General features: G+C 46.0%; 1 protein-coding gene and 1 pseudogene across 1 annotated transcript in view; one reads left to right on the forward strand and one right to left on the reverse strand.

Annotated features, from left to right (window-relative positions):
* LOC144104476 (uncharacterized) overlaps positions 1-27,536 on the forward strand; it is a 100,020-nt gene that overhangs the window by 12,945 nt on the left and 59,539 nt on the right. The window lies entirely within an intron of this gene.
* LOC144105049 (uncharacterized) lies at positions 25,089-26,355 on the reverse strand (annotated as a pseudogene).

Genomic DNA, 27,536 nt, shown 5'->3' on the forward strand with positions numbered 1-27,536 from the left:
AATGGAAGAAATTATTTGAGTCCAGAAACTGCATTGTTAAAGAGTAAATGACGTGTTCCATGAGCTTGCAGGGTATGCTGGTTAGTGATATGGGCGGTAGTTAAGTGGCGAATCTTTTTTACCCGACTTGTGGACTGGAACGACCTTCCCCACTTTCCAGTCGTGGGGTATGATACCCGTTGAAATGGACTGCGCGAACAGTAAGCATAAGAACTTTGCAGATGCATGGCGAGTGTTCTTTATGACTTTCGTGTTAATTCCATCAAAGCCGGTGGATGAAGAAAGTTTCAATTTATCTATTAGAAGCCCCAATGGTGAGATTAAAAATAAAATCGACTTCATACTATGCGCTAAACCTGGCATCATTCAGGATGTGGCCGTCCTCGGAAGGGTGCGTTGCAGCGACCATAGAATGGTAAGGTCTAGAATTAGCTTAGACTTGAAGAGGGAACGGAAGAAGCTAGCGAAGAAGAAGACCAATAACGAGTTAGCCGTAAGAGGGAAAGCACAGGAGTTTAGGATAGCGCTGCAAAACAGATACTCGGCTTTAACTGAGGAAGATGATCTTGATGTTCATTCAATGCACGATAACCTGACATCAATAATTACGGAGTGCGCAGTAGAAGTAGGCGGTAGGACAGTTCGAAAAGATACCGGGAAGATATCTCAGGTAACGAAAGATCTGATTAAGAAGCGCCAAAACATGAAGGCATCTAACACTACGGATAGAATAGAACTAACGGAGCTATCAAAGTTAATAAATAAGCGCAAGGTAGCCGACATAAGGAAGTTTAATATAGAGAGAATCGAGCATGCTATAAAGAACGGAGGTAGCCTAAAAACAGTGAAGAGGAAACTAGGCATAGGTAAAAACCAGATGTATGCATTAAGAGACAAGCAGGGCAATGTCATTAGCAATATGGATAAGATAGTTAACGTAGCCGAAGAGTTCTACACAGACCTGTACAGTAGCCAATGTAATCAGAGCGCTAGTGAGAAAGACAGCAGTGCACAGCAATGCGTCATCCCGCCAGTAACGAAAGATGAAGTAAAGAAAGCCTTAGAAGCAATGAAAAGGGGAAAAGCAGCTGGGGAGGATCAGGTAACAGCAGATCTGTTGAAGGATGGAGGGGACATCGTGCTAGAAAAACTAGCCACCCTGTATACGCAATGCCTTATGACCTCGACTGTACCAGAAGCTTGGAGGAATGCAAACATTATCTTAATTCATAAGAAGGGAGACGCCAAGGACTTGAAAAATTATAGGCCGATCAGCTTACTATCCGTTGCCTACAAAGTATTTACTAAGGTAATCGCTAATAGAGTCAGGGCAACGTTAGACTTTAATCAACCAAATGATCAGGCAGGCTTTCGTAAAGGATATTCCACAATAGATCATATTCACGCTATCAATCAGGTGATAGAGAAATGCGCAGAATATAACCAACCTCTATATATAGCTTTCATTGATTACGAGAAAGCATTCGACTCAGTGGAAACCTCAGCAGTTATACAGGCATTGCGTAATCAGGGGGTAGAAGAGCCTTATGTAAAAATACTGGAAGATATATATAGCAACTGCACAGCTACTATAGTCCTCCATAAAGTCAGCAATAAAATTCCAACAAGGAAGGGCGTCAGGCAAGGAGACACGATCTTGCCAATGCTGTTCACCGCATGTTTGCAGGAGGTATTTCGAGGCCTGAATTGGGAACAGTTGGTAATAAGAATAAATGGAGAATACCTAAATAATCTGAGATTTGCTGATGACATTGCCTTGCTGAGTCACTCAGGAGGTGAACTGCAAATCATGATCAACGAGTTAGACAGGAAGAGCAGATCGATGGGTCTAAAAATTAACATGCAGAAAACCAAGGTAATGTTCAACAGCCTAGCAAGGGAACAACAGTTCACAATTGGCAGCGAGAGCCTAGAAATTGTGCCGGAATACGTTTACTTAGGGCAGGTAGTGACAGCTGATCCGGATCATGAGAGGAAGATAACTATAAGGATAAGAATGGGTTGGAGCGCATATGGCAAATTCTCGCAGATCATGAGTGGCAGTTTACCAATTGCCCTGAAGAGGAAAGTGTACAACAGCTTAATCTTACCGGTACTCACCTACGGGGCAGAAACGTGGAGGCTAACGAAAAGAGTTCAGCTTAAGTTAAGGACAACGCAGCGAGCCATGGAAAGAAAAATGATAGGTGTAACGTTAAGAGATCGGAAGCGGGCAGAGTGGGTGAGGGAACAAACACGGGTTAATGACATCCTAGTCGAAATCAAGAGAAAGAAATGGGCTTGGGCAGGGCATGTAATGCGAAGGCAAGATAACCGCTGGTCTTTAAGGGTAACGGAGTGGGTTCCAAGAGAAAGTAAGCGTAGCAGGGGGCGGCAGAAGGTTAGATGGGCGGATGAGATTAAGAAGTTTGCAGGCAAAGGGTGGATGCAGCTGGCAAAGGATAGGGTTAATTGGAGAGACATGGGAGAGGCCTTTGCCCTGCAGTGGGTGTAGTAAGGCTGATGATGATGATGATGATGATGATGATGATGATGATGATGATGATGATTAGAAGGGATATGCCGGTTTCTGCGAACGTAACGGTTGGCATTGCAGTTGTGGGGTCATTGGTTGTCATGAGGGGTGGCGGTTCTTGTTCTTCAGTGAATACAGATGCGAAGGCAGAATTAAATATGTTAGCGCACTCAACGTCCGAAATAACACGTCCAGAATTGTGAGTCAGTGAGGGTAACAACGCGCGAAGATTGGGGATTTAAAAGCTGCCAGAATTTAGTCGGGTTATCTGTAAGTATATTTGGCAAGTCGATATGATGAAAGGAACGTTTAGCGTTTTTTAGGGCGACCAAATACGCCTTTTCAGCACCGTAATATTTTTCCCATGCGCAGTCTGCTCTGCTCAGTTTGGCACTTCTGAAGAGGCGTTTCTTTTTATTTTCTAATCTTCCGAGAGTATTGGTGAACCATGGTTTGTGGTGGTTAGCGCGGAAGTTGCATTTGGGGATATATTTGTTAGTCCATTCATTCATTTTGTGTTTAAACACTGACCAGTTTGTGTGGATGTCTTGTTCGTCAAATGATTCCTGATAAGATGGAAAAAAGGCCTCCAATTCCGCGTTGAAGGCCTCATAGTTTCCTTTGTTGTAAAGAGAAATTGTTTTTTGAGAAGTTTCTTTTGTCATTGGAGAGAAGTTAAAGCATGCATGAATAACTTTATGATCCCTGATTTCACGGAGGTAAGTGATAGCGTTGAGGCTGTCGGGGTAGCTAGATAGTATGAGGTCAAGAATGTTAGCAGTATCTCCGGCGATGCGTGTAGGCTGTGTTACTAGTTGCGCTAGGTTAAAGTTTAGGCAGACATCCATAAATTGACGGGATTCATCCTGTCTAAAAACAGGTTGATGAGGAGTAGACCAATTTATGCCAGGAGGATGTGTGCCTTAGGGTGTCTAGTTTTAAGTTCGTTTAAAATGTTCTGCCGTTTACGGGGAAATTCGGGACTATTATGAGGGGGTCTGTAGCAAACTCCAATTAATATAGATACTGGTGTGGCTCGGCAAAGGAGCCATAGTATTTCGAGGTCTTATGTGATGTTGATGTGGGAACACTGTAACTGATTGCTTGTAGAAATAAGGACGCCACCCCCTCGAGAGCTAGTGCGATCAGCACGGAAAAGATTAAAGTTTGGTAAGTTGCAAAGAACTTCAGCGTCGCTTATACTATCAGTCAGCCATGTCTCTGTCAAATGAGCAGATTGCTGCCCGTTGAAGACACGAGACTGGACAGAAGATCGGTTTTTGAAAGCAGGCTGCGTATATTGGTATAGATAACCGACAGACAAATATTCTCTCGAGGGGTGGTATAGCAAAAATTAGATTTGCGACGGTGGCGAGATAAGCGCTATGCTATTTCTGTAACCGTTTCTGTGGCAGCATCAAAGGTGTAGCGTTTTTTTTCCGAGAAGAAGTGTCTTGTACCGCAGGGAGAACGGTCCGGTTTCTGCTTTTGCGTGCCGCCGATTAGTGATGGCAGATGCCGGGGTGAGCAAACATCTTTTACCTTCCTTTTTGTTATTTTAAATAAATAATCACTATCATCATCAACGCGACAAGGTGTTTGCGTGCTTTTCGAACAGGAAGAGAAAAGTCTTCTCCGATGCTAAAATCGGTGCCCTTCAACTTGGACCCCTCTGAGAGAATAGTTTCTTTTGTTTTAGAGGACAAAAATTTTACTATAATCGGCCGTCGACGGCCTTCCTCATAGCGGCCCAAACGATTTGCACGCTCAATTTGACTTGTGTCCAAGGTTATCTGTAATTTGTCATGACAATGGTGGATTATTAATTCTTCCGATTCGACGAGCGTTTCGCGCGAATTAGAATCCGAATACCATAGTATATCAAATTGTTACGGCGTGACCTATTTTCGGTGTCATCTAACCGAGCTTCAAGGTCAGTAACAAGAGCAGCAGTCTTAGCGGAGACAGATTGGGCAGATTGTAGATCGGTTTTGAGAGTAGAGAAACCCTGGAAAACACTTTCTAGGTCAGCTACGCGCTTACACAAATCAGAAATTGTTATGTCAATAGAACGCATCTGACGTCTAAGATCCTGTACATCGGTGATTATTTGGTCTTGACCACTTGACAATGTCTCCAGCTTAGCAAGAATACGGTCCAATTTATCAGGACCAGGGTTCGTCTCAATATCGCCCGACAAGAGCAGGAGGGATTTTATAACACCAAAACAATCATCAGCGACAAAAATGCAACACTGCAGGCTCAGCAGCTGTAGCAGACAGTAGTTACTAGTTTTTTTAGCAAAAAGGCAATATGGTTTACTGACCTGCATAGCGAAAATCAGTGGATGAGGAGGCTGTGTCATGGCACAGCTACCGAGCCCACAAAGCGCGGGCGGGAAGAGATGCTTCTTATACGCTGGAAGGAACGATGTTGTCGCTGCCGCTTGCGCTTTCCATCCGGTGTAGAGGATCCAGTGAGGGGGCGCGGCTTTTATCGACGCTTCCGAGGCGCCCAAAGCAAAGGCTCGGTTGTTCCCGTTGTAGAATGGCATTTCCAGCTCTGGTAGGACGACCCACGAAAAGTTGGAGTGCTGGCAAGACGTATGCGAAGGTAGGCACGAGCACCTGCATAGCGAAAATCAGTGGATGAGGAGGCTGTGTCACGGCACAGCTACCGAGCCCACAAAGCGCGGGCGGGAAGCGGTGCTTCTTATACGCTGGCAGGAACGATGTTGTCGCTGCCGCTAGCGCTTTCAATCCGGTGAAGAGGATCCAGTGAGGGGGCGCGGCTTTTATCGACGCTTCCGAGGCGCCCAATGCGAAGGCTCGGTTGTTCCCGTTCTAGAATGGCATTTCCAGCTCTGGTAGGACGACCCACGAAAAGTTGGAGTGCTGGCAAGACGTATTCGAAGGTAGGCACGAGCACCTGCATAGCGAAAATCAGTGGATGAGGAGGCTGTGTCATGGCACAGCTACCGAGCCCACAAAGCGCGGGCGGGAAGAGATGCTTCTTATACGCTGGAAGGAACGATGTTGTCGCTGCCGCTTGCGCTTTCCATCCGGTGTAGAGGATCCAGTGAGGGGGCGCGGCTTTTATCGACGCTTCCGAGGCGCCCAAAGCAAAGGCTCGGTTGTTCCCGTTGTAGAATGGCATTTCCAGCTCTGGTAGGACGACCCACGAAAAGTTGGAGTGCTGGCAAGACGTATTCGAAGGTAGGCACGAGCACCTGCATAGCGAAAATCAGTGGATGAGGAGGCTGTGTCACGGCACAGCTACCGAGCCCGCAAAGCGCGGGCGGGAAGCGTTGCTTCTTATACGCTGGCAGGAACGATGTTGTCGCTGCCGCTTGCGCTTTCCATCCGGTGAAGAGGATCCAGTGAGGGGGCGCGGCTTTTATCGACGCTTCCGAGGCGCCCAAAGAAAAGGCTCGGTTGTTCCCGTTCTAGAATGGCATTTCCAGCTCTGGTAGGACGACCCACGAAAAGTTGGAGTGCTGGCAAGACGTATTCGAAGGTAGGCACGAGCAACTGCATAGCGAAAATCAGTGGATGAGGAGGCTGTGTCACGGCACAGCTACCGAGCCCACAAAGCGCGGGCGGGAAGCGGTGCTTCTTATACGCTGGAAGGAACGATGTTGTCCCTGCCGCTTGCGCTTTCCATCCGGTGAAGAGGATCCAGTGAGGGGGCGCGGCTTTTATCGACGCTTCCGAGGCGCCCAAAGCAAAGGCTCGGTTGTTCCCGTTGTATAAAGGCATTTCCAGCTCTGGTAGGACGACCCACGAAAAGTTGGAGTGCTGGCAAGACGTATGCGAAGGTAGGCACGAGCACCTGCATAGCGAAAATCAGTGGATGAGGAGGCTGTGTCACGGCACAGCTACCGATCCCACAAAGCGCGGGCGGGAAGCGATGCTTCTTATACGCTGGAAGGAACGATGTTGTCGCTGCCGCTTGCGCTTTCCATCCGGTGTAGAGAATCCAGTGAGGGGGCGCGGCTTTTATCGACGCTTCCGAGGCGCCCAAAGCAAAGGCTCGGTTGTTCCCGTTGTAGAATGGCATTTCCAGCTCTGGTAGGACGACCCACAAAAAGTTGGAGTGCTGGCAAGACGTATTCGAAGGTAGGCACGAGCACCTGCATAGCGAAAATCAGTGGATGAGGAGGCTGTGTCAAGGCACAGCTACCGAGCCCACAAAGCGCGGGCGGGAAGCGATGCTTCTTATACGCTGGCAGGAACGATGTTGTCGCTGCCGCTTGCGCTTTCCATCCGGTGTCGAGGATCCAGTGAGGGGGCGCGGCTTTTATCGACGCTTCCGAGGCGCCCAAAGCAAAGGCTCGGTTGTTCCCGTTGTAGATCGGCATTTCCAGCTCTGGTAGGACGACCCACGAAAGGTTGGAGTGAAGTGCTGGCAAGACGTATGCGAAGGTAGGCACGAGCACCTGCATAGCGAAAATCAGTGGATGAGGAGGCTGTGTCATGACACAGCCACCGAGCCCACCGAGCCCAGCTGTACCTGTAAAATGATCTCGGAGGAAACCATGCTGTTCTCTTGCAAAGCTAACAAAAAATGTTGCAAGTGCTGCTAGCGGAAGACATGCTTACAGTAACGACCATAGGAAACGTTCATGGATACAGTGTTTTCAATATAGTTTATTGATTGATTGTTGGTTGATTTTGAGGTTTAGCATCACAAAGCAACTCATGCTATGAGGGGTGCAGCTGTGGAGGTCTCTGGATAATTTCCACTACTTGGGATTCTTTAACGTGCACTGACATCGCACAGTACGCCGGCTTCTAACATTTCACCTCCATCGACATACGACCGCCGCAGCGGGGATCTAACCCGCGTCTTTCGGTTCAGCAGCCGAGCACCACTGAGCTACCGTGGCGTCTGATTCAAGCATTCTAATAGCATCGGTTAATATGTTCGTGCGGGCTAGTCGGTGATTAACCTTGGAAAGTGGCCAAATGACCACTTGAACTGAAAAAGTTAACCTTAGGCTGTTATACACTAATAAAGCATAAAAACAATTCAAAAAGCACACATTACGAGTGGTATTTTCCAACGTTTTTCATAATAACTTAACGTGTTGAATTGAATCCTGGACTTTCACCATCACGTCATAACTAACAAAAGGTAGCATCTTCCAGGAAAGGGATGTTCCAATAATATCACTTGCAACGAAAGTGAACCCGTGTAAACCTGTTTAACTAATTAAATGTAATGTCCTTTAACTTTATCTTTGAGAACAAAACGCCCATTTGTCCACTCAGGAGATGAGCTGCAAAGCATGATCAATGAGTTAGACAGATAGAGCAGAATGGTATGTCTAAAATTAACATGCATAAAACCAAAGTAATGTAAAACAGTATGGCAACGAAACAGCAGCTCACAATTGGTAGTGAGGATCTGGAAGTGGTAAGGGAAAACGTCTACTCAGGGCAGGTAGTGGCCGCTGGTCCGGATCATAATAGGGAAATAACTAGAAGAATAAGAATGGGGCGGAGCGCATAAGGCAGGTTCTCTCAGATCATAAATGACAGTTTACCATTATCCCTCAAAAGAAAAGTGTACAACAGCTGTATCTTACCGGTACTCCACTAAGGGGCAGAAACATGGAGGCTAACGAACAGGGTTCAGCTTAAGTTAAGGACAGCACAGCGAGCCATGGAAAAGAAAATGACAGGTGTAACGTTAAGAGAGCTGAAGCGAGCAGAGTGGGTGATGGAATAAACGTGGATTAATGACATTTTAGTCGAAACCAAGAGGAAGAAGTGTGCTTGGGCTGGGCATGTAATTCGAAGGTAAGATAACCGCTGGTCCTTATGGGTAACGGATTGAATTCCAAGAGAAGGCAAGCGTAGCAGTGGGCGGCAGAAAGTTAGCTATGCAGATGAGACTAAGAAGTTTGCGGGGATAAGTTGGCTGCAGCTGGCAAAGCGCAGGGTTAATTGGAGAGACTTGGGGGAGGCCTTTCCTCAGCAGTGAGCGCAGTCAGGATGATGATGATGACGATGGTGATGATGATGGTAAACACGATTTGGCAAGACGGGCGAGTTGGTGGTACAAACTTTTTGCGCTATTTTCGCATAAGGATGATGATGATGTTGAGGATAGCAATATAAATTTCCTGTTTTCTGCGCCGTGAAAGATGTCAAAAGGATGAAGTATCTTGTGAAAGGAAAAGGTGAATGCACAAAAAGGCATGTTGTACGAACCACGAGTTGTGCATATGGTGTGGTGTATGAGATTCCTTTGCTATGTGCCCGTTCCGATATCGATCAGATTGACCGATGTGTGAACGAGATAGTTAGCGAGCGCTGATTGCGTGCTAGCAATAATGCGGGCGGCCATTTTGCAGGAGACTGCAAGGAATGCAAGAAGTGTGACTGCGATTGTATTTGTTGGTCATAATGCAATTCTGAGTGCTTGTTACTGTTCCAATAGTCAGAGATATGGGCACGCGCAAAAGGCAGACGTAAGTTAGACGTGATCGAAACGTGGCTTATTTATAGAGGTAGTGAATGTGTGTTAATAAGCCATAAAGTACTTTATCCAACAAAGAAATCTCCTCTCTGGATGGCAGCGTACAATGATTTCTTTTGAGGTTTGCGCAACTAAATGACTAGAGCCGTGCTTGTTTGTTGGTGCTAATGTTGTTTATTTTTCTTGTGAATGGGTTATGTTATCTGACTATGCTTTTGCTACGCTATCTTAACTCGGCTTTTAATGTGACTTAAAGACGACTTCTGCGTGTATTTCAATCGTTTCTTCCTTTTTTGAAGGCATGCCGCGTCTGGCCTCTATAGTGATATCAAAAATGATTGATGTGGTTACAATAGATACGTATGTCTGGTTTTATTGATAACCGGGGATGATATGCAATCGAATATACATGATGAAGCCTAGTTTTCCAATAAAATTTCACTTGCTTGGTCAGCGCTTGTCCTGTCTTTGTTGTTGTTGTCCTGCCATCCATATTTCTTCATCTTCGTTCCCGTTTCTTTCGCGCTGCCATGATTCAATAGCCTTTAGGTTTCTAAATTTACACTATGTTGATCCGGAACATGAAATTTATGTTTATAGCACGAGATATACCATTACATGTTCACTTTCCCATTATGGTAATCATAAAAAGTCAGTATAGAACGCTAGAACATTTTCTTTAACCAAAACTAATATTTTTACGTAACAAATAAAGTTGTTTGATGATATTCAGCATCAATGAAACCTTCCAATCGAAGATTCAAGGTTACTGTTACTTACATAACATATTTAAAACAATATTCCAAAGGTTGATGCGTCCTTGCTATGGACACTATTGGACACGACGGTCCCTCCTGTCGGTGTCTCCTGTTCGGCCGCTTCCCGCGGATGTATACGAGGGGTACAGATACGGACAACGTCGGGAGCACCTCCCGAGTAGCAACCAGACGCAAGACTGTGCTTTGGCCGTCTTAGAGCAGAAGGCACATTTCGGACTTGAATCAGGTGCGCATTCCACGGCTCTGCAATGGTTACAATAGCCGTTGCATGGGTCAAGGGCACGTCGGCATCCGGTTACGCTCGTCGCTACGAGGTTCCGAGGACGAGGGGGGCATTTATTCGGAGGCTACAAATGGTATGGGCAGCTCCGGGCAGCAAAGAGCTCGCTTCGCCACTCGCTGCTGCCTTCAGCTCTGTAAAACTGACAGGCGTTTTCTTTATTTGTTTTCGTTGTTCGTTTGCGTTGTGTTGTCTTTGTATTGACCCCAGCTATAAGGAAATAGAGAGGGAAGGGGAATGTTGCCTGGGTCGGAGTTTCGCGGGAAGACGAAAAATTGTGCGCGCCGCGTTCTGAGAAACAATTTAGCTATATTTTATTTTACTTTAGGCGGGAGTGTGTTAGTGAAGCTGTGCCAGTTGGACGGCTTGGCGCACAGCTCAGCGGGCGAACTATGTTTATATCTTGCGGTTACCGACTAGTTAGTGCGAGCGCAAAGCACCAGGTTCCACTCTATAGAACCGGCATTGGGAACAGGAAATCGCGGCAGCAACCAAAAGTTTCACTGACGGCGAATGTTTCGAAATCAACCGGGCTCGTCTTCACGACACACGGAACGATAAATTCCATCACTTTCTGAAGAGTGGGGTCAGCCATTTTAAGATTTTTACCGGCACCGAAGGACGAAAGAGCTTTCCAACACTGGGTGGTCCTCGTCCGCAGCAGCAGAGGGGGTTACCACCACAACCAAGGACATAACCTACTTCCTTCAAAGCAGGGCAAAGCTTAAGACGGCCGCTTTGAAGCTGGCGAGCATGGTTGATCGTATTGGTTGGTAATTTAGCTTAGGAAGACCTAAAAAGAGCGCAACGTTTTTGACAATTAGGAGAAGGAGGTGTGGTGTTCGTCTTTCCTCTTATACTTGTCGTAAAAGTTGCGCCATTTATCATTTTTTCTGCTTTGAAGCTGAGTTCCTCCTGCAGTGCAGCAAACTGAGGAATCTGAAATGTTTACAAAGTAAATGGAGCACGGCTTCGGTAGTAGGAGCGGCTGCGAGGGCGGTACTGCGGCGCTTCTATCTCGAGCAGCGTGGAGGCAGCTTTTGAGGCTCCCCGCGCCGCCATATCTTAGTTTCTACATCGTCGGTCGCGTGCCACGTGCTACGTGTGCGGTGGGGCCTCTGCGAGGCGGGATGGCCAATGAAATAATATGAACAAAAAGCAGGCGTTACAACTTGGTTTGCTTATGGAACTAACCATCTCTCTACGCGCAATGTTTTACGCGCAATGCAAAAGCTGCGACTCAATGGAGGTCGACAACTTATGACGGGCTTTGGCTGTATTCGGATGACTTGCTGCACTCAAAAGAGGCAGGGACTACTCTATTTTTCTTCTTAGTCATAATGTAGAGTATCTGCGTCATCGATTTCTAAATTATTATGTTGCATTCGTTGGTAGAAGGCAACAGCCGCTCACCAAGCCCCGAGTTTCTCAGGAATCACGATCGATGAATTGACAGATAATAACTACGTAGTTTTGCGCAGTGGACATACATTTTTTAACATTATTCGAGACCTCTCTGCCTTATTATAGCACCTTATGTGAACAATTTCAGAAATTGACGACAAATATGACTCCTAAACGGTCGTCGCCATAGCTGAAGACGCATCTCAAAACAAATGTTGGCATCTTCCTGAGTGCTTCCATTCAGTACCATGCATGTTCTACACCAAAATCATGCAGATAGTTGCGATTCCGTCTGAATGATGCTCAGCTGACGTAGCTATTAACACGGCGCGATGGCGTCTTCCTATTTGCTGTCACATTAGTTGGGGACAAATTTCATCAGTAGGTCAACTATTTATAACAAACGAAGAAACAAGCCACGAGAAAATAATTCAAACTGAATAATTCTCAAAGAAACGTGACACCTCTTTCAATCCCAGCATTGTTGCCTTCGGAACTGGCTGATATGATGCAGTTTAGCATTCAGCCGATCAATGATTATTGAAAAAAATTGGCTGCGGTTTAGCTATGGTTAGCCCTAGTGCAATTGCGAAAGCTTCGTTTCCTCGGCACGTCGTTGACGCAGCGTCTCATTCTGACGCTCTAGAGAACTCAAACCGGTCTCTTCCGCAGTTGAAGAGTCACCCCGGAACGTGGCACAACTTCTTCTAGCTAAATCTTCGTTACGACGCTTCTCGAGTCAAGCGGTGCGTTCTTCTGGCGTCTCTTGAGCGCGCGTTGTCTCTTCCTCGCTTCGTTCTGTCGTTGTTGCGTCTCTTTCGCACTCTCCATGACAACTACAATACACTGAGGTGAAGCGTGCGCATATATATATATATATATATATATATATATATATATATATATATATATATATATATATATATATATATATATATATATATATATATATATATATATATATATATATATATATATATATATATATATATACACTCACCCCGAGGCGACACCTTCTCTCCCTCTACCCCAGCGGAACACATCTAGTGGAGCGAGCGGCGACGGCAGCGGCGTCGACAGTGGCGCCGTCTGTTAGAGCGCGGCTGTGGCGTTGCTAGGTAACGGCGGCTCAAGGCCGGCCATAGCATACGGCATACAACATAAGGCATACGGCATACGGCGCGACGAGGAGCCGAAATGGCTCGCTGGCTGGCGTAGTAAAGCTTTAGAAAAGAATTGTTTTAGAAACAATTCTTCGAAAACAGTAAGAGCTGTTTCAGCTCAGTAGTTTCAAAATGACTGTCATCTTGCTGTGGAAACACGCGTACAGTCTTTATACAAGAGCCCTCAGTTCCCACGTGGCCAATATATTTCCAGACGCGGCGTATATGCCTATGTTTAGAGACTGAAGGACGAGCCTTCACGAGGCAAGCTCATTACCAGCACCCAAGATGCCGTCATCCACCATTCCAAGACCCTTTCGTACAGAAGCACCTAGTGCCGTTTCATAATGCCACATCCATAATCATCATCATCATCATCATCATCAGCCTTACTACACCTACTGCAGGGCAAAGGCCTCTCCCATGTCTCTCCAATTAACCCCATCCTTTGCCAGCTGCATCCACCCTTTGCCTGCAAACTTCTTAATCTCATCCGCCCATCTAACCTTCTGCCGCCCCCTGCTACGCTTACTTTCTCTTGGAACACACTCCGTTACCCTTAAAGACCAGCGGTTATCTTGTCTTCGCATTACATGCCCTGCCCAAGCCCATTTCTTTCTCTTGATTTCGACTAGGATGTCATTAACCCGTGTTTGTTCCCTCACCCACTCTGCCCGCTTCCGATCTCTTAACGTTACACCTATCATTTTTCTTTCCATGGCTCGCTGCGTTGTCCTTAACTGCGTTGTCCACATCCACACATCTGCGCAAAAGATAAGCAGCCGCTCATCCCGATAGCAAGTCTGTGAACGCACGAACGGAAATTGGATGTGGACCCCCTCCCTTCAGCAGCGCAATACGCAATTGTATCCAAGAGCCCGAGTACTCTGGGCGGCTCATTACTGCGTTTGTCCAGTGTTTGCTAACACTCTGGGCTTAGCTATCAAAGGGCGGTCGGAGACAATAAGGGTCGTCGTCCTCCATCGGAAAACATGTGTTCCGGTGGTCCAGAGACTCCGACTTGCCGCCTCAGCCTCGAGAGTCGTCGGTCGCGACAAAAAAGTCTCTCATCTTCGCTTCTGTGAGTGAGAGGCAAAGGACAAAAAAGTATTGTGCAACATGCGGGCACAAAACAAGCGCGACGAATTTGAACTGTGCTGCGTTTGGGTGACGGAAACGAATAGAGACCCTTTCCCTAACTTTTCAACGTTTATTTCATTATGGAGGGAGCCTGAGGGGGGTGGGGGGGGGGGTGGAGTGTGGCCCTGCTGTAGCTCAAAATAAAGTCCTCATAATGAATAAAAAAAATCCGGATCAATGGATTGCGCATAAATGGTACATTCGTTGTCCGAAGGTAACAACTGTTCACAAGGCGTCGAGTTCCTCGGGAGATGAGGTCTGGCATATTGTACACCTTTGCGTGCCTGACTAAATTGCACCATTTGATCATTCTTAGGCACAACTGTACCTTGGTAGAGTACCAGATGTGGAATATTTACCATATAAATGAGAAATTTCTCTTTCATACGGTGTTCATACGGCCCGCAACCGCACTGCGCTTAGTGCAACCAAACGAGAGTAAAACTGCGACAGTGCCCCGAGTGACAAGCTTCGCCCTCACTCTCGCGTGAGTGCTTAGCACGCCTGAAAAATTTCTGGAGCGCTGTTCTGCTCCTCCCCCGTTGACCACCGCAACGAAGGTGACAGGCAGTTCGCTCCTGTCGCGTGGTCCAACTTCAGGGCTTGGCCAGCCGTATTGTGCGGTGGAAGCGGGGATGGGTTTCGTCTGCTTTCACGGAGCGCAGTTCAAAGCAGTTTTTTTTTTGTATTAGCGAACACTTCGTTCAACTAGAGCAGTTTTCCAAAACAGCCTTGAGGCGGTTATCTAGCATCCATTAATCTAGAATATTAAAACATCTTTTAGCTGCACCCATTCCGCACTCTAACCATTTACGATTGCTTATACCAGCATCGCACGGGATGCCCTAGCAATATGATCTCTACGGCCGGTTCAGTTTTCTACATGCTTGAGTTATGTGCCTAAATGTGTACATGGTGGGAAGATAAATTTATATGCTGATTATGCCAGTGTAGTTTCATTAACAAATTTAATGTTTATTTCATAATTATATTTACAAGATACTTTAGTCAAATGCCCAAGCAGAAGTGGTTTTTAGAGAAGGGGTAAAATTATATACATAAAAAGTAGTCAAAGAACGTAATTGCTGAAAATAGACTAAGGTATGTGTTACAATCGCAAAGAATACGAACTCATGAGTAGAACGTTGGAAGTGAAATTGAAGCCGTCATATACTGAGCAGAGTCACTGGTTACCAAACCGATAATGCGTTCGACAGTACTCAATACTCATTTCAGAATCCTGACTGATTGGAGAAAGAGAAAAGAGAATTAATTCAAATAGGAGGATGTAATAATGAATCGCTATACTCTTGGCAGTAAACGGGATAATGATAATGGATCAAATGGCCGACGTGTATGGCAGGTAAGTGGACCTATGTATTGCATTTGCGACTGAGTAAAAAACGGAGTATTTTGTCGCAATACTTTCAGTCTCGTTTAAATTAGTGGAATACTGAAAATTCCATTCGATACACAACTGGTGTGACTCTACATGAAAGAAAGAAAACACTGTTCCACTTTTGATATTCTCCAACTTTCCTTATATTGTATTTCGTATGATGGCCTCCCATGATATAGCATTACTCTAACTTAATTTTCGAAATGATAGATATGCTAAACGTTTAACTTTTGCGCGAACATCCTCCAGCTCTTGCTTCAAAGGACATAGCTTGCGAGAAGCAGAGGAGGAGATGTTGAGATTGGCGTTCCATCTGAGGCTTTGTGTTGATGTGCTAGAAAATTTGTTTATTCGCTTAATTCGACTAACGGGAGGTGTTGCACAAGTAACGACACCGAAGACAATATATAAAAGAAATCAACAATCACCGAAACCAAGTAGCATTGGGGAATGTCCCTCTCTATTAAAAATAATTTATGGGCTTAATCATCATCATCATCATCAGCCCGACTATGTCCAGTGCAGGACAAGAGCCTCTCTCATATCTCTCCAATTAACCCTGTCCTCTGCCAGCTACGGCCATCGTGTCCCCGCTAACATCTTTATCTCATCCGGCTCACTAGCTTTCTGCAGTTTCTTGGTACGCTTCCGCTCCCTTGGAACCCATCCTCTTACCCTTCAGGGCCATCGACTATCTTGCCTTCGCATTACATGCTCTGCCCAAGCTCATTTATTGCTCTTGCTTTTGATTAGGATGTCATTAAGCAGTGTTTGATCCCTGACCCACTCTGCCGGCTTCCTTCCTTCCTTTCCACAGCTCACTGCACCGTCCATAACTAAACTTGAAAGCTTTTCATTAGCCTCCACGTATCTGCCCCATAGGTGAGTACCTGTGATATACAGCTGTTCTATACTTTTTCTTGAGAGATATTCTTAAACTGCCATTCATTATCTGAGAGCCTTCCAAGTGCGCCCCACCCCATTCTTGATCTTCTAGTTATTTCCCTCTCATGATGCGGATCTCCGATCACTACCTGTCCTATGCACACGTATTCCCTTACTTCTTCCAGCCCCTCGCTAACAATTGTGAACTGCTGTTCCCTTGCGAGACTGTTGAATATTCCTTTGGTTTTCTGCATATTAATATCCACACGCACAGTACTGTGAGCTTAATCATTGAGATAATAATAGTGCAAATATTTTTTCACTGAAAGATAATTGATCAAAAAGCATAAGAAACATCATCTACACGGAGCCCACGGCATGCGAGGCCCCGACCTCCAAATTTACCGTCCGGTGCTCTACCAACTGAGCTAAGGCAACGGCTGTCCAATGATCTGATTTCAGGGATATCGTGTCACCTCTCCTTGAGAGAGTTCGCCAGAGGCACCTTCGTCCTTAGCTGCGGACGTAGTACGTCAAACGTTGATGAGTCCTGTAATACTGCGAGAATAGAACGGAGAGGGCGGAAGCTCTACTAAAACTCTGATATGCTATGTATGCCGTCCACGTATTGAAAGTAAATACCCAGAAAGTAAGATTTGACAGCCGCCGCAGTAGCTCAGTTAGTAGAACACCGGACGCAAAATTCAGAGGTAGTGGCTTCACAGTGCACCGGCGTGATGTGGCTGTTTTTTCTTCATTCTACTCAATTGCCTTCCAGCGATAAAAGAATTGCACTATTATTATTCCTTTGATTAAGCCCACAAATTACTAAAGAAAAAAAGCAATCTCCAATGCTATAGGTAGCGAGTATTGCGGCTGTGTTACAAGTACGGGAGATGACATGTTCCGATTGGCAAAGTGTGAAAGGGCAGTGCACAGCAATGCGTCATCCCGCCAGTAACGAAAGATGAAGTAAAGAAAGCCTTAGAAGCAATGAAAAGGGGAAAAGCAGCTGGGGAAGATCAGGTAACAGCAGATCTGTTGAAGGATGGAGGGGACATCGTGCTAGAAAAACTAGCCACCCTGTATACGCAATGCCTTATGACCTCGACTGTACCAGAAGCTTGGAAGAATGCAAATATTATCTTAATTAATAAGAAGGGAGACGACAAGGACTTGAAAAATTACAGGCCGATCAGCTTACTATCCGTTGCCTACAAAGTATTTACTAAGGTAATCGCTAATAGAGTCAGGGCAACGTTAGACTTTAATCAACCAAATGATCAGGCAGGCTTTCGTAAAGGATATTCCACAATAGATCATATTCACACTATCAATCAGGTGATAGAGAAATGCGCAGAATATAACCAACCTCTATATATAGCTTTCATTGATTACGAGAAAGCATTCGACTCAGTGGAAACCTCAGCAGTCATACAGGCATTGCGTAATCAGGGAGTAGAAGAGCCTTATGTCAAAATACTGGAATATATATATATATAGCAACTGCACAGCTACTATAGTCCTCCATACAGTCAGCAATAAAATTCCAATAAGGAAGGGCGTCAGGCAAAGAGACACGATCTCCCCACTGCTGTTCACCGCATGTTTACAGTGGGTATTTCGAGGCTTGAATTGGGAACAGTTGGGAATAAGAATAAATGGAGAATACCTAAATAATCTGCGATTTGCTGATGACATTGCCTTGCTGAGTCACTTAGGAGGTGAACTGCAAATCATGATCAATGAGTTAGACAGGCAGAGCAGATCGATGGGTCTACAAATTAACATGCAGAAAACCAAGGTAATGTTCAACAGCCTAGCAAGGGAACAACAGTTTACAATTAGCAGCGAGAGCCTAGAAATTGTGACGGAATACGTCTACTTAGGGCAGGTAGTGACAGCTGATCCGGATCATGAGAGGGAGATAACTAGAAGGATAAGAATGGGGTGGAGCGCATACGGCAAACTTTTGCAGATCATGAGTGGCAGTTTACCAATTTCCCTCAAGAGGAAAGTGTACAACAGCTTAATCTTACCGGTACTCACCTACGGGGCAGAAACGTGGAGGCTAACGAAAAGAGTTCAGCTTAAGTTAAGGACAACGCAGCGAGCCATGGAAAGAAAAATGATAGGTGTAACGTTAAGAGATCGGAAGCGGGCAGAGTGGGTGAGGGAACAAACACGGGTTAATGACATCCTAGTAGAAATCAAGAGAAAGAAATGGGCTTGGGCAGGGCATGTAATCCGAAGGCAAGATAACCGCTGGTCCTTAAGGGTAACGGAGTGGATTCCAAGAGAAAGTAAGCGGAGCAGGGGGCGGCAGAAGGTTAGGTGGGCGGATGAGATTAAGAAGTTTGCAGGCAAAGGGTGGATGCAGCTGGCAAAGGATAGGGTTAATTGGAGAGACATGGGAGAGGCCTTTGCCCTGCAGTGGGTGTAGTAAGGCTGATGATGATGATGAAAGGGCAGTGGCGCTGGCAAAGCACCGGAATAGGTAGGAGCAGGTGTAGGCTGCGGTGACAAGATGCTTGTGGGTCTCTCCAAATGCGTAGCAAGAGACGATGCAAGGAATTCAACATATTGCTGGATTAGAGGGCAAAATATTTGCCAAGAAGCTTGGGCAGTGGCGGCTCTTTGGATGGCGTAGTGAAGACGACGACGAAGCGTTGCACGAGCGATGCTCGCGCGCACGCGAGGTAAGGAACGAAAGATGATAGAGAATACAGAACGGCTTGCTTGAGGTCGATTGCTGCGTATGCTGTCTTCTGGTCCTAGTTACGACACAGCATGTTTTGCCGACGAGGATGATAGTTTAAACCAGGATCTTGGCGTGGCCTCCTTCAGTCATGAGTTTCTCGCGTATTCAGCCGCCGCCACCATTCCTTCCCACTCCTGGTCGTCCTGCCCTTCCATAGGGGCAATGGGAGCTGGAGTTCTGGAACAACATGCTGGCGTTTGGTGCCACCACACTCGCCGCGGACCGGCGGAAGGCCATCCTGATGAACTGTTTGAGACTATAAGATAAGCGCATTTTCTACGCATTATCGCCGTCGTCTACTCCAGCCACTACGCCTGCTGCGTCGACCTCCGCTAACGAGGCACCTCACCGTGACGAATTCGGTGAGGCGATGTCCATTCAGGCAGAGCACTACCAATCTTCTTTGAATGTGATCGCAGCACATCATCGTTTTTGCCGTCGATTACTAGCTTCAGGAGAGACAGGTGATGAGTACGTCGCTGTTCTTCGTAGCCTTGCCGGCGACTGTGGTTTTGGGAGCTTGGCCGACGACATCATCAGGTACCAGCTGGTGGAGAAGACCACCAGTCATCATTTGAGCGTCTTCTTATGGAAGGCTAATCCTTGATTCTATTGCGTGACAATCCTTGCTCGACCGTGCGAGAAATTTCGCGTGTAGCCAAGGAGTAATCTGAAGAAGTTGCTCTAGTACAGCACGTTGGATGCGAGCGCGCATCGGGACAAGCACGTCAGACCCAGTGCTACAAGTGCCATTGCCACACATCAATTCCTCCACCTGCACTTCCAGAGCGCATGTGCTACCGCTGCGGTTTTACTGCCCATCTGGCAGTAGTCAGCCCACTACACTTATCCCGCAAGCCGGGCCCGCACCGGAAGTGTTGCCGGTGTGGCAGAGTGGGTCATTTGGGCTGTCTGTCCAAGTCGTCCGATCGTCAAGTTGAAGTTCAGAAGTCCAAGATACTGCTGATGAACCGTCGATGCCGAATGACTCCAGAAGTGCGGTTATTCTACAAGCTAAAGGTGAGAAAAATTGAATCTTTGCCTCTGTCCTAATTGAAGGCAAGTCCATCCGCTTCCTGACTGACGCCGGTTCATCAGTGTATGTTCTTGCTTAAGATATTTACCACCGATACTTCGCGGATAGCTTCCCTCTTAGATCAACCTCAGTTCAACTCCTGGACTACTCTAAGTCAAGAGTAATCGTACAAGGGTGTTTTGTTACGGCAGCAAAATTCCACGACCGTACCGCCTGTATCCTGTTGTATGTTGTCTCGGGAGGGAAAACCCTGCTTGGTCTGGATGTCATTGCGGCCCTACAAATGACGATAAAAGGTGCATCGCTAGAGTGTCATTCCATGATACTTGATGATACGCTTCTGTTACTTCCTGCGCTACGTTCGACGCAAGTGACGACGATTTCGTATGCCTGCTATCCCCAGCTGTGAATTTATAAGAGCTACAAGAGGCAACCATCAGCGACGATCTGCAACATTGTCTGACAAGAAATCCCTGCCGCAAAATCTCATGCCATACTATCTCCTACGCGCGGAGTTGTCTATTCTAAATGGCGTGTTGTACTATGGTGACCGAGTCATCGTTCCCGAAAGTTTGCGACAACGCCTCAAGAGCATCGTGCACGAGTAGCATCCCGGAATCAACCGCACGAAAAGCAGACTACAAGAGATCTACTTGACAGTCGGCTTGACAAGTTGCAGCTCCTCTGCAACCTGTCGCCTTCCCAGACAAGCCTTGGGACTGTTGCTTCGCAATCACGCTCATGGACTACTATAGCTTCTTTCACGATTGCTGTCACAACTGCAACAGTTCCAGAATTTCTCCTCGGGCTCTGGTCGTGAGGGTTATCTTCAGCAGATTGTGCCTGAACACTGAACACAGTTCTCATCTGCGGATATCCAAACTTTTCTCAAGGATCGGGAGATATGCTACTCGTCGGTTTATCACCCCCAAGCCAATGAACTTGTCCAACGGTTTAATACGGTTTTCAAGGCATACGTTCAGCTGGCTTTATAAAGCGACGTGACTAATGTACTGATGTTGTGGGCGACCTCGGTGTCTACCGATGTACGCCACATGCCACGACAGGAATCGCACCAGCCGTCCTGCTTCATGGCCGGTTGCCCCGCACAAGACCTAACGTCCTGGGCCTGCAGGATCAGAGCTTTTCGGCAGATCCTAGAAAAGCGTTTGAGCTATTTCGACAGAGGCTTGAGAAGAAGCAAGCCAAGCATAAGCTTTATGCGGACCAGTGGAGTGGAGACAAACACCTTGACTTTCACATCGGCGACTATGTGCGTGTTCGCAAGCCTATGTGCGTGTTCTCAACTGTACGATTATGTGCGTGTTCGCAACTGTACGAGGCAAGCTGTCTGCTCAGTTTTCGGAGCCTCGAAGAGTTGTGGAGCGACGTGGACCTACCTCATACCTGCTGGACGATGGCTGAGTGTGGCACTCATTCAAATGTTCAGCTGTTCTTTAAGGAGCAATTACCGTCCTCAGCTCCGGAGGCTCTTTTCGCTGAGATTTTAGCACCCATCGACTGTACCCGAGCGCCAGCCAATTGTCATTTCTGAAACACGGATCAGAGCTCATCTTGCAATACGTCTCCAACCCAGCATAACTTCAATATCACTGATGTCAGTAAGAACCCGTCACCGCGCCCCGATTCGCCCACTTCAGAACCTACAGCCACTCTTCAAACATCGTGTTCCTCAACAGTAGCCACTCTACTTCGTCCCGCAGAAGCAAACGTCAAAAGAAGCTACCTGCAAAGTTCAAAGACTATATACGTTGTAGACAAGAACTATTACCTATCAGAATATTTAAGTGCGGCGAAAACGTAGTGAAGACTACCACGAAGCCTTTCAAGCACGGTGCTCGCGCGCACGCGAGGTGAGGAACGAAGGAGGATAGAGAATGCAGAACTGCTTGCTTGATTTCGATTGCTACATCTGCTAGCTAGCTGACTTCTTGTCCTAGTTACGATGCAACAGATGGCAGGTTCATCATCTAAGCTCCCGGTGAAGTGCGGTAGTATCTCTTCTCTGTATACTGTGGCACCGGTTATACGGCGAATTAGCTCGGCTTCTACCATTTGCAAACGCATCGAAGCGACGATGGTAGCATCAATATGAGTTTTGTTTTTTTATTTTTTATTTAAATATACTGTCAATCCCCAGAGGGATTGTAACAGGGGTGGGTATAGAAAAAAAATTTTACAGTATTATTAACAAAGAATTATACCAGAGAGAGCGGCACAATCGACTGGTTACATTAATACAGGACGTGTCAAGGGATATGTACAAGGAAGTCAAGAGGCAACACAGAAAACTTACTGTGTTCCAAAATACATAAATAACAATGGTAAGTACACAATTTGTAAAATTAGGATCATAAAATACATGCAAGTAATGCAGCACAAAACTATGAAAGCAAAATGATCAATGTGATAATAACACAGATACCATACAATAGTTTTACTCTGCGTTTGGCCACAATAGTGCTTCTTCTACAAGCTGGGTAAAGTTTTCAGGCGAGCTTTGTTGTGCAATTACTGGATCAAGTTTGTTCCACTCGCGCACTGCGAGAGGAAAAAAGGAGTAGAGAAAGGCGTTGTTTTTACACGAAAATTCCTTAATTGTGAGAGCGTGTTTGTGGCGTGTGTTTCTAGAACGGTTGATACTAACAAAGGCTAAGGGATCAATCTTAAAGCAGGGAACTTCAAGCGGTGTACCTTGGCTCGGTTAGTCAGCGTCGGAAGGCCTGCGAGATGCAGTAGTTCAGTTGGGGAATCGGTGCGGCGGTATCTGTTGAATATGAAACGAACAGCCTTGCGCTGCACGCTTTCTAACATGGTCACATCGTTTTTCACGTACGGAAACCAAGCTATGTTGGCATATTCAAGAACTGGACGAATGAGGGTGACATATGCGAGTTGCTTAGTGCAAGGAGCAGAATGACGCAGCATACGTTTGAGAAAAAATAGTTTGTTCGTAGCTTTTTTTGTGACGTTTCGAACGTGCGTTGACCAGTTAAGTAAGATCTGATGTTATCGATACGCCCAAGTACCGATACTCCTGCACTTTACGTAACGGGACGTTGTTGAGGCGATATTCAAATTTTAATGGTGTCTTTTTCTTGCTAATTGTCATGGAAACTGTTTAGTCTGGATTCATAATCATCTGCCATTTATTGCACCATTGCGCGACACGATTCAGGGCGTTGTTAAGGTTTACTTGGTCATTGGAATTTTTGATCTCTTGATAGATCACGCAATCATCTGCGAATAGGCGAACTTTGACATTTATATTCCTGGTTACGTCGTTAATGTAGAGTAAGAACAAAAGCGGAGCAAGTACTGAGCCCTGTGGTACGCCGGATAGAACAGGAACCGCGTCTGAAACGCATTCACCAAGCTGCACAAACTGGTAGCGATCTGCAAGATAGTCACTAATCCAGCGAAGAACCGGGCCGTCTCCAAATAAGTTCTCTAGTTTAAATAACAATTTCATGTGGGACACCCGATCAAAGGCTTTTGATAAATCTAAAAAAAATAGCATCAATTTGTGACTGGTCGTTTATGCCTAATGCGAAGTCATGGAGGGTTTCAATTAGCTGGGTAACGGTAGATAGGCCGAATCTAAACCCATGTTGGTTTGAATTAAGTAGATTGTGTTCTTCTACAAACTGAGTCATGTATCTAAGTATTATATGCTCCAGTGATTTACAGCACGTGCAGGTCAGTGAAATGGGGCGATAATTAGTCGGTGAAGATGAGTTGCCTGACTTGTGCACGGGGACTACTTTAGCTATATTCCATTCTGATGGTAAACGGCCTTCCCGGAGTGGTTTTGAGTAAACAAGAGAAAGAAACTTACTGACTGGTTCCGCATACCGTCTTAGAAAAGCATTTGGGATTCCGTCCGGTCCGTTGCTTTTCTTCTCGTCTAGACTCAGCAGAAGCGATAACAGTCCGCTCTCAGATAATAGGAACGCCTGGCAGTTTGACGTGGGCGGTAGTGCTGGGCCTGCATTCAGGAAGCTGGTTGTCGTCTGGCGTAAAAATTGACTGAAAGTACCGGTTGAATGAATTTGCCTTTTCTCTGCCTTCCTGGGGGGAAACCGGGGGATGAGGGTTTGGACGTTGATTTATATAATGCCAAAACTTATACGGGGCTGTTTTGATAAAATTGTTTAAAGTACTACTGCAGAAACGTTCTTTCGAGCATTTAATTTTACTCTTAAGTGACTTTGTTAATTCCTGGATCCGCAATTGGTAGGCTGGGACAGCTCGTAACTTGTTAGATTTGCGTAGCCTTTTTATTTTGCGCTTCGTATGTATTATTTCACGCGTGATCCAATGACTTTGCTTACGGACGACCTTTTTTGTTGAGAGTACGAAACGGTCAATGCAATGCCCAATAAGAGCTTTCAATTGAAGCCAGGCCTCGTCTATGCTGGTTTGTTCGTTGGTGCAGAGATCATAGAAGTCTCGAAATTCGTGAGCAAGGTATGTAAGTATGGCTGCGTCATCTGCTCTATTAAATACGTGTACACTTTTAAATGGACGATGAGAGCGGATGACATTCGGTAAGGGCAAGGTGCACACCACCAGTTCATGGTCAGAAAGGCCTTCATGTGTATGAATGTTAATTGTACCGCGGAGGAAGTGGTCTGTAACAAATATTAGGTCGAGAATTGTTCTGGACGCTCCCTGGATGCGAGTGGGCGTGGAAACAAGCTGACTTAGATTAAATGTGAATAAAAAATCAAGCATTATGGAGCTTGCCACAGTTCCTGAACCGAGAGAGCTCCAGTCAATTTCTGTAAAGTTAAAATCTCCTGCCATTAGTATCCTGCTGCCAGACATATGCTTTAACATGTAATCAAACAAGGGATCTAGGTACGTGTTTTGTGCGTTTGGTGGCCGATAAACAGCGCCAACGTGCGCGATACCATTTGTCAGATAAATCTTACACCAAACTGCTTCAACTGTTGGAACGTCCGGCATGACTGAATATTTTATGTCACCTTTAATAAGCAGAGCGACGCCCCCTCCTTTTGATTCTCTGTCTTTTCTTACAATTGTGTAGCCCGACGGCACAATTTCACGGTCTGAAATGTTTTTGTGTAACCATGTCTCTGTAACTGCGACAATATCGGGTTTAAAGGCCAGCACAATAGCTTCAAGTTCATGTGTTTTATTTGTAATACAGCGTGCATTTAAGTTGAGTACAGTTATTGACGTTTGCTCCTGGTGATTCGCTTTCCAGTGTTGTTTTGATCTTCGTTTTTTGGCTTAACTGGAAAAATGTCACTGCTCTCACTATCCCACGTGAAGAGCTGACCATTTATTTTCACTTTGTCATATACCAGAGATACCTTTTCTTTTCTATCATGGTGTTCTTTAGTGCGGTCCCATAATTTTTTCCTAACATTCCTGACAGCAAGCGAAAAATCTTCTCCAATGGAGAAACTGGAATCTTTTAGTTTAGAACATTGTTTAAGAATGCTAAGTTTGTCTCGGTAGTCAAGAAACTTCAAGATTATAGGCCTAGGTCTAGTTTCGTTGTCTTTACTTGGTCTGCCCAGACGATGAATTCTTTCAATGTCTGTCTTTGTAATTCCAAGTATATCCTGAAAGACCGTTTTCGTGACAGTTTTATGCAAAGTGTCTGTAGTTTCATCCTCCTGCTCCTTAACACCATAAATGATTAGATTAGAGCGACGGCTTCTGTTCTCAAGCTCATCGATTTTGCTGGTCATGGTAGCAAGGTTACGTTCTAATTCCGTAACTTTCCTGGCGCACTCCGTGACTTGCGTTTCAAGCCCACTAATTTTTTCAGGCTTCTTTTCTATTGCAATAAGCTTCTGGTTGGTTACAGCTGTACCTTTCTTAATTTCCTGAATGTCTTCAGCAATTATCTTCAGCTGTTCAGCAATCGTTTGGTCAATAGGGCCGGGATTTTCTTCGATATCACCGCCAAGCAAAAGCTGATATCGGAGCAACACAATCACATTCAAGAGCAATTCACAAAGCGACTGTGGGCACGGCAGCAACAGTAAGCAGACGTTATTACTTCTAAATGATTTCCCTTAACGTTTGCTCACCTGTGCGAAAAATGCGAACGGGTTGGTGACGCTCATCTTGGCGTTGCCGCCGCGCCCACTGCCGAAGGATCCGGCGAAGCCGCATTTTATACTGGATGGTCCCGATGTCCGTGTCGATGCGTTTGTGGTTTCCGTTGATAGCCGCGTGGTGCCATACGAGATATGATAGTCGCGCTGGTGAAAAGTGGCGGGTCGAAACGCTGGGATCCCTTCATCGCCTCCAGTAGTCCGAAGAATGGTCACTGACGCTTGATATGCCGATGCCGGACATGGCGCGGCATTGGTAGAGCAAAGTGTCCAACAAAGGAGCAGTGGCTGAGAGGGAGTGAGAAGAAAATAAAATAAAAATTTAATGCGAACGCACTCAAACCCTCACCAAGACACCAAGAACCATGTCAATATGATTAAAATCATGACAAAATCATGATGATAAAAAGACATTAAAATCCTAACACCCAGTTACTTCCAAATCTAGCCCAGCCGGCCCCGAATCTGACCGCGCCCAACACGATGGTGCTTCCAAATTTTGCCCGTACCACCCAATAAATTTTACCGACCGACCCCCGAAATTTGACCTACGCATATTTGTACCAAAATGAATGTCTAGATAAATTGACTGCGCGCAACATGACGGAGACTTTCCTATTTGGCCAGACCACCCTTGAAACTTGACCGTGGTAGATTTGTACCAAAATCCAAGCCGAACCGTAATTAAGCGTGGCCAACACGGTGGCGAACTTTAACCTTGGTTCAGGCCATTGCCAAAATTTGACCTTGCCGATTTGAGAATGCTTTCGAGCGCTAGTAGGTTTAAGCAAGATAAAGCCCTGACAATTGTGATTTAATTTTAAAGATAAAAGTCGCCAGAGACTATTAAGGCTGCTTACGAGTTAGAAGACGTAAGTCCGGCCGCTCACTTTGTGAATGCAGTCACCGCGTGCTGCGCTGTGATGTAACCCGATGAAACGCAGCTGGCAATTCTATCTCCGTATGGCTGTTCGTAGCCGCGGTCGCTACGCCATCGCACCCCTTCTAATCTTCGCGCTAACTTCGTGATGAAGGTTGCCATCCCCTCAGCTGCCGCATCAAATTGCATCCGTATGCGCCGACCATCTGCATGAGGTCATTCTCAACTTTACGTTCATAATTATACCTGGGAGTCATACCACTCCTTGCGCAATGGTGCAGCGGTTAAAGAATGTGCCACAGCCCTGCGATGACATGTGCTGCCATCGGTGGAGTTAGTGCGATCGAAGTTACGCTCCCCGAGCTGCCTCTATGCTGGATCATTTATTAAACTGGCAGGTGGCAGTTAAACCGTGCGCCACTGTCCTGGCATGGCAGGTGCTACCACCGGTGGGAATTCTGCCCCACCGTTGTGCCAGGTTAGGTTGTTCCGAGCAATCTCGGGCGACCAACAGTTACTTATTAATGATTAATATTTATAGATACTTAATAACAATGAATTTAACCGTCAATATCCAGATTATGGCGTCCATCATAGCCCACACATTTTTGTCCTCACAACAAATTTTTTCACAATTTCACAAATACGGCGTCGTCGTCGGCGTCGGT

This window comes from Amblyomma americanum, chromosome 9 (assembly GCF_052857255.1).
Source record: "Amblyomma americanum isolate KBUSLIRL-KWMA chromosome 9, ASM5285725v1, whole genome shotgun sequence".
Classification (NCBI taxonomy): Eukaryota; Metazoa; Arthropoda; class Arachnida; order Ixodida; family Ixodidae; genus Amblyomma; species Amblyomma americanum.